Genomic DNA, 11,773 nt, shown 5'->3' with positions numbered 1-11,773 from the left:
CAGTCTGTTTACGGAATTTCTCGAACCACACATGCGAAGCCTTGAAGTTTGGGGTTGGCGTTGATGTCCCTTCTCCTCCTTCGTCTTCGGCCTGGGCAATCGAATCGCCGAAAATAGCGCTGGCCTTATGGCAGATTAGAATCTCCGCTATCGTTTCGCCAGCAATTTCTTTCTTTTATCCAAACAAGAAGAAGCCTTTCCATTTTATCGTGCACGTGGGTCCTCTTGCTGGTCAAAATAGTGATGCCCTTGGAAGGTGCAGCTGCTTTGATGACATCCTTCTGCTTAAGGATGGTGCCTATTGTCGACGGATTTCGGCCGTATTCCTTGGCGATCACACTCAGTCGCATACCAGCTTCATACTTCTTGATAATCTCCATCTTCGTCTCCAAAGAGAGCATCCTCTTCTTTCCGTGAATTTCAACTTTCTTGGGACCCATGACTATGTATATACTGTACGTAATTATGTCATGTAGTACGTATACATATGCAGTAAAGTTCTCACACAACACGATAAAGTATACTACAACGAAATCACTAACGAATATATGTTAATAAACGAAATCGTGGAACGAACGAATACTGCGTGCTTACAATACCGATGATGCCGTGCAGTGGCTGAAGAAGCACGCCGCTACGTAGATGCATCATGGGAGGGATGCTGACCAATAGGAGAGAAGGATCTCATGGCAGTGACTAGCATCAGGAACCAATGGGAGAGCGGGAGGATGGTGGCGAGTCTACTCAGTTGGCGGCACGCGAGTTTCAAAACTGTTATTGGAAGTCCGGGCGAATCTAGGACTTTACAGCAACAACCTTTCGTATCTTGAACAATTTTCGTATGTAGAGCCGTAAAATTTTTCGTATTTGCTTTCGTATCTCGAGTTCTTCATAATTGAGCCTTTCGTATATCAAGGTACCACTGTATGTAAAAAAGTAATACAAATAAAAAAGAAAAATTATCGTGGAATTATTCCTAAATATTCACTGAATAGAATGCTTTTTAAAGCATTCAAATCCATTCATAAATAACTGAGAAATTAAGATTTGAATGTATAAAACTAATGTTTTGAGAAAAATGCATTCAAAGTTTGTCTTACCATCACACTCAGAGCTGTCATGAAAGTCATAGCTGGCACCTGGTCCCTTCTCTTTTTTCAGAGATATTATCCCTCTAATACAAAATATGGCAATATGCTCATTTGGGGGGTTTCATAGAGTGCCACTCTACTCATTGTTGCCAGGTTTGCATGGCCTAATGAGCTCCTGCTTCATAGTTATCTGCGCCTGATGTTCTTTGCCTTCTTTTCTTGTTTTCATGCACTCCTGACATTCTTTTCCTTGTTTCATCTTTTTTATGAAGGGCTCTTAGGGATTCTCCTACTGTTCCACAAATATTAGGGAGCAATGTACTTGCTGCATAACCAATGTTATGTTCAGTTGCAGCAACATTAAAACCAAATGCTACAGTATTCTTCCCATGAAGTTTAGCCTTTGGAGATTTAGCCCATATTTTAGCATTAAAGGCCTCGTTTACATTTTGCGTGTGACCTTTCACACACCTTGTTAAAGGTTCATCCCAGGAAAGTTCTTCAAAAATCTGTTGCACTGGTTTTTTCTCTTCCTCGGAAAGCTGTAGCTTCACCTTCATCATTATGTGACTCCTTGGTGTCACATTTTTTGCCAAGTCACGATTGTAAAAACACCAACTCGTTTCACCTTCAGGACAGTATGAGTGATCATGATTTTCATCATTACTAGTTAAATGCATAAGAATTGCCATTATTTTTTTCTTCATGGCAGCTACAGGGTCAATAGGATCTTTAGCCCCTGTTCTTATTGCCATACCAAAATATTTTCCAATCTTCCATACTGTACTGTCACTTAGTTTATGTATTTCACCCAATTCACTCCTAAACAGAACTTTGTTTGTAGCTGTTATATCTTTGGTTACATATTTTTTCTTCAAGGCCATTAGATGGTATACAATTCTCTTTTGGACATGGTTGAGACACTTCTCCTTTGTCACTGGGCATGAAGTGTCATAAGCGCCAGCGCCATCATTCATACTACAGACAGCTGTATATGCTGCTGAATCATCATCTCCCACAAACACTTTATACCTGAATTTTCTATGCAATGACAAGTTCCTGACTGCAACAGCACCAGCAGTTTCCATGTTTCCTGACGGTTGATCAAAATTTTTCTTGCAATTTCCTGATTGCTTATGATTTTCACAAGCTTCCTCATATTGTTCTTTGGTTATTTTTTCATTTTTTAATTTGTTGTTCAAAGTCACACATGCATTGCAATTTTTACTGAATACTTCCCCATCTATAACAAAACCTGTGTAGGCCTCCGTAAGAACTCCTACACCAATGGGAGATTGATGCCCCCTTTTCATCCATGTGCCATCGTAAATCACTTCAATGTCCAAGACTCCATTTTCATCAGGCTTTACACCAATGCTTTCATAAAAAGAAAAGATTGCTTTGTCAACTTCTTTTAATGTTTCTTTGTTTTTCATGTCTGCAAGTTCTTCAATATATTTCTTGTACCTCTGATAAGTACTGTTGGCCAAGTTTTTGGCACCCAAGGACCTACATGCATTATTTATAGAAGCCCAACCCTCCCCCATTTAGCATGTTATGGTAAAACATAATGCAGCTGTTGTTTCACCGATATTTTTAGTGTTGTTCATATTTTCACGCCCCTTCAACTGCATTAGGTTGAGGTCACTATTGGTTCTTCACACTTGCATTTCAAAATAAGGGTAATATCAAAACCATTTTCTACAACATCAAGTTTTGGGGACCCACCCCAGTCATCACACGTTGTTTTCCTAAATAATTCTCTCCGGTTTTTCAGTGGTAATGAAATTATCTTATTTTGCATCATTCTTGACTTCCTCTTCCTCTCTGGGCTCCTCTTCTTCATCAGACAGCACTAATGCAAAGTCATCTTCATCCTCATCATCATCTTGAAAGTAACGACTTAGTGAATGGTAAAATTCTAAAGACGAATGTTTATAAAAAGACTTAATTGGAAAACTAAATGATGGCAACTTAGTTGGTGTTTTGGTGGTGTTCCCCAACCACACCTCGTGAACAGTACCGTGTGAGGCATTGACTGCCTGCTGCCTCTTCTTTCCTTTCATCATATTTGCTAATATACGAGAACTTGCATCCTTCTTACGAGCCATATTTATTATCAGATAACACTTGTAAGCTAAGAAAAGCACCAGAAGAATCGTAATAAACGTGATAAAACACAAAAATATCAAACAGCACTCTCTATACAAACGCTAGAGTGTAACTAAGTTGTGTTTGTTGCTGTTGACAAACTTTCAGAAACAGCTTGTGTTTGAGGGAAAACATATGACTATAGAACGAAACATATTTTAAAAAATTTTGAGTTTGGAAAAAAAAAAAAAAAAAAAAAAAAAAAAAAAAAAAGTTAAGCAAAAAAAAAAAAAAAAAAAAAAAAAGAGAAGCTAAATACTTGAGCCCACAGAAATTTTCAGCACCCACCTGCACTTGCAAAATTGCATTTTTTACCTAGTAGAATGCATCAAATTGGCGCTATTTTATGTCTGGCAGTGCAGTATACCATTAGCTTTGAGATACAGTGAAAAACACAAGCCAATATGGTCGAAAATGACCCCCCACACCCCCGCCAATACCCTTAATACTGTGCAAATTATCCAGAACTTATACAGTGCAAATTATCCATAATTTATACATTTCTAGTGTATCTGAATTTACTAGTGACAATTGAAAAATAGTAAAAATATTCACTTCATGTACATTACTTAACTTTGTAGCAGCATGTAGTAAAAAAAGGTAACAAGAAAGATAATTGTAAAATTTGTTATGAATTTATTATTGCTAAAAACTTGGAAATTGTAAACAGTTAATTATTTATTTATAGCTATACAGTATATACAGTTGACTGTTAAGATACAGTAGTATCAATTTTAATCTGCTTTTTGACTTTATTATTTGGGTTTAGGATCAGTTATTGCCAGATTAATTTCCTCTGCACTGAATTTACAAGATAAATTTTGTACAAAAGCCCTTAATAAATTACATTAATTATACAAATGAAGATATATGCAGGCAGGGGAAAGTGGCAGGAACACATACAGATCCAGTACGTGCATTTATTTTGTGTGTTTCTTGAACTGTAGTCACGTCATCAGAAAGAAATAAGGGGAGTTATTGTAAAAGAAAAAAGGGGAGTTATTCAGCGTACATGATTGAAAGTAAACATACGTACACAAAATATGAGAAAGCGCACCTTGTTCTCTCTCTCTTCATTTTCATTTGGAATTTTCTCTTTTCAGTTCATTTGAAATGAAGTTAAAATGACAATTTGTCGAAAAATTGCATTTTTCCTAACTATACAAACCTGAGGTCCTTTAACAATAGGAAGTAGCTAAGCGGCAGCTGGAACGGTCGTAAGCTTCGAACAAGGGAGAACGGTAGTTAACTGCGTGTCCGACAGTCGCGCGCCGCCGCGACTGGGAGGTAAACAAATCACTTTTGCTTTTGGCCCATGCAAAATACGCAGAGTGAGGGTGGGGTGGCATGAGGAGGGACTATATGTAAAGGACCTCAGGTTGTATAGTTAGGAAAAAATGCAATTTTCGACAAATTGTCATTTGTTCCGATACGTAATACAAACCATCGGTCCTTTAACAATAGGAAGACTCACTTCTTGGTGGGAGGAATCTGAGTCTTTTGATGAACAGACTGGTGTTCGTCCATCCCTGGAATGCCTCCCTGGTCGTAAGAGAGAGGGAGGGATCCAAGCCTCTGTCCGATTGATCGGGGTGTGCACCGCAGGATCAATGGTCAGACCTCTGGCCGAGTACTAAGAGAGAGGCAAGCGTATCTCTTCGTACCAGCAAGCAAGAACTTGTTCCTGTTTGCAAGAGGCAACATAAAGTATGGGTTGTCATCAAGCTGGCATCCACTTCCTCCCCCTTGTTGGAGGAAGTGGTGGATATACGCTCCTATCCCTAGTGAAAGGGATAGGATGGGGCTCTGTTGAGTAGCTCACCTGCATCTTGTCCTTATCCAGCAGGGTGAGCGACCGTTTTGTCCCTCTAACCACAGGTAGAGGGGGAAGAAAAAGATGGGAAGAGGAGCCAGTCACACTCTCATTCACCATCCATTCTTACGTCACACCAGGACTCGATGCTGTTCAGCCTGCGAGGGTCTGGGTTCGCTACACAACGTGTTGAGCAGCCATCCACGGGTCCAAGGAAAAAGATCCAAGGACCTGTGGGCAATATCCCGAAGGTAGAAGGAAGGGCATGTGGTCTGGTTGGACCAGACCCCTGCCTTCAGTACCTGCGCCAAGGAGAAGTTCTTGTGGACAAGGCAGCATCTCCTTCGCATCGAAGGCGGTGAAGTCCATTAGGGAGGGGATTGTGAACGACTCGAACCAATCGTCAGGGAGCCGAAGGGTTCTGAGTCTTCGCTACGAAGTTCGGTACGAATCGAGCGTCACGGATCCCCATCCCCTGGGTGCCTGACTTCGCAGGAGAAGTCATGCAGTTCCTCAGAGGAAAAGAAGGAAATAGTCGCATGACCTATCCCTCTTCTCTACTTCGGTGATGTCCAGTACCCAACTGGTCTGTCCGTTAGCAACGAAGTCTCTCGCATCCTCCTATCCCCATGCAGCGAAGTTCTCGGTTAGTGGATAGGGACACCGACAACTCCATGGTGGGCCGTCAATGGTATGGGTACTGTGACAAGCTATTAAAACGAAGTAATGGTTGCTGTGTAACAACCGAACTAAGTCAACAGCAGGTAATTCGTAACTGACTCGGGCGCTCTGACAGCTGCCGACCGACTGCGTTCGGTAGGAGGCCAAGTTGTCAAAGCATCCGAGTAAGTCAGTGACCTTCGCCTTTAAAGGGTTATGCCGAGAGACCAAACCAATGATGTATTTGTTTGTCACCATTGCCGGACAGCGAGGTGATGATTCTCTTAAGGCATGTACCCAACAGGCGAAAGTCAATTGCCTTCTAGAGACCTAGGTCCCTGAAGGTAAACATCTCATGTTTGTTGAATCTCAGCTAAGGAGAAACAACACTATGTACCGTTGAAGACGAAGGTAGATATTGAATGCACCTACGTCTTCACATATGAATCGAGAAGAAAGGAGGTCTCAAGATTCATAACTGTGCTTACCAAAATGACTGAAAACCGCTACCCGACTATTTCATTGCTGTCCGGTGAGAAGTCGTAGTTGCAATGAAAGCGGGGCGTTCTTCGGTAATGAAAACACAGGTGAAAGCCGCCTGAAGAACTGCTTCTCATGGGCTGAACATTTGGAGGTAGAGCTGTCAGGTCGGAGAGTAGGCGATGTCTTCTGACACATCTTGTAATTCGGGTTGAACAATGAACAATTGTACACCTACGAATACGAGATATTTTGGGGGAAGACAAACTCAGATGTCTGCAAAATCATTCGCATTATCGCAGTGCGATGCAGCGGGAGAACTTGTACAGACTTCTGTTACCGTGCGGTAAACAGAAAGATGCAAGAGTCCAAGAGTATCTCTGAATTGAAAATTCTCGCAATGTCGAAGGCGATGGAGGAATCTAGCGTCACCGCAGTAGATGTCCTTCATTATTGCGAGAATCCCCGTTAATCAGAGACCTAAGTCCATGATTGTTAGCAGAGATACGGTTCGTAGTCAATCAAGCATGGGGAGAGAGAGACATACATGACCGTGAATCTCGGAGGCCCAGCTGATACTGAGCTGCTTATATCAGGCAGTTCAATACGCAGTGGTTGAGCCTGCTGACTCGTCATCCTGAGTTGCCAGGTAATCCATTATTCCACGAAGGAATGCGTTCGGCTAGAACTACCGAGCATAAAAGATATGCTCGGGCAATTAATATTTAGGCGAAACGAATTTCGGTAAATATAAAAGTTGAATGGTGTTGTCGTGACAAAACCATAAGTATATAAAATTGAAACTGAAAACTCCTGGGAGGTTGCAGGCAACCCCGAGTTGCAGTTTCAATTATAATACTTCTCGTCTAAGTCGCCAATCCGTAGAATAACTAGGATATGCGCCTACCCCTCGACAATTCAACTGCTTAGCAGAATCAGGTCGCGAGGTTAATATACGTAGTATATTTGTAGGATTCTGAACAACGATCTCCTATCCTAAATTCTTTCCTTCAAGAAAAACAAAAAATAAGGATTGGAGATCGACCACCTTCGTTCTCTATCAAAGAGAGTGATGGGAGAAGTCTTCCTCGAAGGAAAGCTTCAATGGTGAACAGAATACTAAGACGATAGTTTTCAAGTCCAAACTGGATATTCCCGTCCGATCTCCTCTATTCCAGGTTGGTCGCCTACTGTGAGATAGTTTCTTTCAGCAGCAGTCTTCTTCACAATGCTAGAATTCCAGGAATTCGAGCATAGGCGAGGTTCCCGATTATCGTGTAAACATATCGGGATTCTCGTCTCGCTCACTTTGGACCGTGGTCTCGCGTAAGTGTTTGAAGATCGTAAAAACTCGAACACTCTGAATGCGCTAGAAATTCCGTAGAATTCTAAGCAGTCTGCGAAACCCCCACCGAATTCGTCAAACGATATCGGCTGGTGGTCTCTCGATTCCCGTAGAAATCGAGAATGGAGCAGGATTTCCTCCTCAACGACCGGGGCTTACGTCAGTAGACCCGAAGGTCCCCCCGGTAGCGCATCCCGAACGTGGGATCCTACAAAGAAATCTCTGTAGGATCCTTCCCCTTTCCCTCGGTAGCCGTAAGGAGAGAGGGAATGGGGAAGGAATTGGGATACTCGCGTCGCCTTCCCAGTGGAACTAGCAGTTGGAGAAGAGTAGGAGCAGGCCATCGCCTTGCGGCGATGGCCTCTCAGAGTCTGGGAAAACGTATCGTCAGGAGAAAACGTTTTCCCCGCGGATGGTTACGAACTCTCACTGTAGGTAAGGGTCTGCCGCCACTGTGAACGTCGTCTGGTGGGGCTGATCGACACCTGACAGGAGAGAGCCGATACCGTCCTCCGCGACTCATTCCAGTCCTCGTCGAGGTCGAAACCTCTCAGGAGGACGAAGGAGTATTTAAAAAATACTGGTGTCCGAAGACACGTAGAAAACGCCGCTGTCGCAGTAGAGGAGGTGGAAGTAGCTTGATCGACCGGCCCAGAACTGAGAGAGCCTTCTTGTCCGGAGACGAGACACTGGTTCGAGACAGAATCGGCAAGCTCCGATCGCGGCAAGACCCACCGTCGGTTTGGGTTTCCCCCCTCTCGGCCCCAAAAACGACTCGAGGCAGAGACGTGGGCTCTGCTTGGTGGGAGCGGCAATCCTTCTTCCGCAGGGTCATTATGCTGACGAATCAGCTTAATGACTTCTGCAAATTCCTCTGTATCTCGGGAGTAACCGCGTCTTGCGGAGTAGGACCGTCCAGTCCCTCCAACAAGAACAGATCCCTAGATACTCCTCCTTCAGAAGGAGGAAGAGCGGCAGACCCCTGACGGTCGCCTCCAGCTAATTGCGCGTATGTCCTGGTCGGTCCTAGAACCGTGCCTGGTCCATACGGCGTCATAGCGGGGTCGCGCGCGCACTCTCGTGATCACTCATAGGTACCTCGTCTCCTATCCCGGCGTAGCCCGAGGAGGTTGAAGGTACAGGAGAGGCAGACCTGACGCTCCCCACCCTAGCTCGCTGGCAGGACCAGCGTGCTTGGAGGGCTGCTGCTGATCGTCAACCCGCCCTGGTGGCGATCGAGCAGCATGCCTAGCCTTGCCGCTCGCCTGAGGCGAGAGGCTTGGCTGAGAACGTCGACGCTGATCTCTAGCGTCAGGCGAGCTGTTGCTGGTTACCAGTCTCCGCCCGGTCCCGATGGGAGCGGCGTCAGGTGACCTGCTAGGCTCGCTGTCACGGTGAGACCGAGGCGAGAGTCCTCGTCGGCGCGTCGAGCCGCTGGTACCAGCCGTGGCTGGTACCGACGGCCGCAGGGGACCCCTTCCTCGCCTCAACCCGTTATGGGAGAGGCAGAACCTGACGCTCCCCCTCGCTCGCTGGCAGGACCAGCGTGCGTGGAGGGCTGCTGCTGATCGTCAACCCGCGGTGACGGTCGAGCAGCAGGCCTAGCCTTACCGCTCGCCTGGGGCGATTGGCTCGGCTGAGAACGTCGAGACCGATCTCTAGCGTCAGGCGAGCTGCCGCTGGTCACCTCGTCTCCGCCCGGTCCCATCGGGAGCGGCGGACGGGTGACCTGCTAGGCTCTGTGTCGCGTCGAGACCCCGGCCAGCGTCTCCTCTCGGCGCGTCGAGTCGCTGGTACCAGCCGTGGCTGGTACCGGCGGCCGCGGGGACTCCTTCCTCGCCTCAACCCGTGGCTGATCAGCGACCGTCACGTTAGCCCGAGCAGCCAGTTGATCGCTGCGAGAGCGTCCACTGGCCTGGCGAGAGTCGTGTGCACGACTCTCGCCAGTCTTCTGCTCCGCGCCGCTGTCTTGACGGCGAGCGAGCTCGGGCGTCAAAAACTTTGGCTGGACGGTCTTCTTGGAAGAGCGTCCACTCGGTGCTTCTCGCGAACGAGAAGCGGCCGAGACGGAACCTGGTTTAGCGGCAGACCCGCTAGCACCAGGTGAGGACGCACCAGCCGAGGCTGGTGCCCTCTGGTCCCCGTCGACTTCTTCTTTGCAGAAGAAGCGACGGGCCCCATTCCCGAAGGAACAGGAGGACCAGCAGAGAAGAGCTCCCCAGCTCGCTCCTGAGCGAGCCGGGCCCTTAGAAGATCCCGAAGGAGTCTTCTTAGGGGGGAAGGAGGCAACCTTCTTCTTCTTCGGCTGTTTGGCCTTAGAAGTCGAAGGGGAAGGTCTTCTTCGCCAGGCTCCCGCAGGACAGACGTCAGGTCTTCCATCCAGGAGGGAGCCGGGGCAGTTGCCGAAGCAACAGGGCCCGACTGCACCTGTCCGGAAAGACCTGAGACTGTGACAGCATCACCAACAGCAGGAACAACAGGAACAGTCCAGGAACCGCAGGAACATCTAAAGTGAATGAGCAGCAGGCACCTGATCTGAAAGGGAATGAGCGGCTGGGACAGCAACAGGTACGGCAGGCACGGCAGTACCACAGGAGAGACAGGCGTCCTGTCGGCAGCTACCATCATCCTCGGCACTGGCGGCAGGTCCAGGGGGGTACTCTTTGGGCAGCGGCAGTCCGGGGTCGGCAATACAAAGAACCCAGGTGGCGGTGGCACCGTCCTGATTGGCACGGCAGGAATTGGTTCTGGATTGCAGCCGTGGGTGTTACCGACATGACATGTGGTGTGTACACCAGGTGCGGTGACATCTCATGATGTGTGGTGTCGAGATTTGTGGTTGTTGTAGTGGTTACCGTATCATGAGTGACCACTGCCGACCCCGCCAACCGCTGAATCAACCCCTGCAGTCCCAGCGACTCTCACACCTGTCCCCAGGTCGTCCTCGCTGATGGCAAACCTGCGGAAGCAACAGTCGGGTTAATTAGAGGGGCTTCCTCGCGCCTGGGGGGAGAGAACCCCAACCCAGAGCGGACGGAAGACCCCGAGTACAACTGGACGTCCGTTACCAAAGGAGTCACTGGACTTCCGATGACTTCTTGTGTCCTCGTACAGCACCCACTGCGCCTCTGACGAATGCATACACGTTACACAGGGCTCGTTGCGGGAGCACTCTCGCCCCCGACAACGAGTACAAACCTCGTGAGGATCTACATCTACATTCAAGGTCGTCTCCCACGGATGTAGCGCCTGCGGTAACATAGATAGATTAGTAAGAGGGGTTCCCTCACGCACGGGGGGAAGACATGCCCACCCCGAACGCAAGGAAGCCCCCACATACAAAATACATGAAGAAGCTGAGCGGGGGGCAGGAAGGAAGACGAAGAATCGGCTACCAACTTCCTGGCAGACCTTCGCTTCCCCCACCCCCGCACAGCAGTGAAAAGTAATATTGAAAATGAAACAGAATACTGCCCTTGCGATTCACTTCATAGAACTTAAAGGAGAAAAGATCAATTCCCGGGTAAAGAACGGAAACTTGATCCAATAATATGATGCTATCATAAAATATATATGAAAATGAAACAGAATACTGCACTTGCGATTTCATTTCACATAAAAAAATCGTAAGGATCAATTCCCGGGTAAGAACGAAAATTGATCCAGATTAAATTCATGCAACCAATAAATGAAAATGAAAAGAATATTGCAATTGCGAATCCACTTTCATTGCACTCTATATACAAAATTAAAAGTTCGTGCCGAGCGCAACTCACACTCTCGGTAACGAACGCACAGGGCAAAAAATATAATGAAAAAAAGTACTTACATTTTTCAATTACACCCTTTCGCCCAAATACATGACTCGGCGCGAGCGCGCCCGCCCTCGGCACCGAGACATAATTCAAGGGTTCATAATTAAGTAATGAAAATGAAAACAGTGTACTTACAGTTTCATTTTCAAGTCAAACAAACCATTAGTAGAAAACACAATATAAACAAAGCATACGACGATGAAGCGGGCAGAGAGCGATGACGAACACGTCCTTCACACCCGCGGCCGAAAGCAAAAAGTGGTTTGTTTACCTACCCAGTCGCGCGGCGCGCGACTGTCGGACAAGCAGTTAACTACCGTTCTCCCCCTTGTTCGAAGCTTACGACCGTTCCAGCTGCCGCTTAGCTACTTCCTATTGTTAAAGGACCGATGGTTTGTATTACGTATCGGACAAATTA

This window comes from Macrobrachium nipponense, chromosome 46, assembly GCF_015104395.2.
Source record: "Macrobrachium nipponense isolate FS-2020 chromosome 46, ASM1510439v2, whole genome shotgun sequence".
NCBI lineage: Eukaryota > Metazoa > Arthropoda > Malacostraca > Decapoda > Palaemonidae > Macrobrachium > Macrobrachium nipponense.
This window is presented reverse-complemented; position numbering follows the sequence as displayed.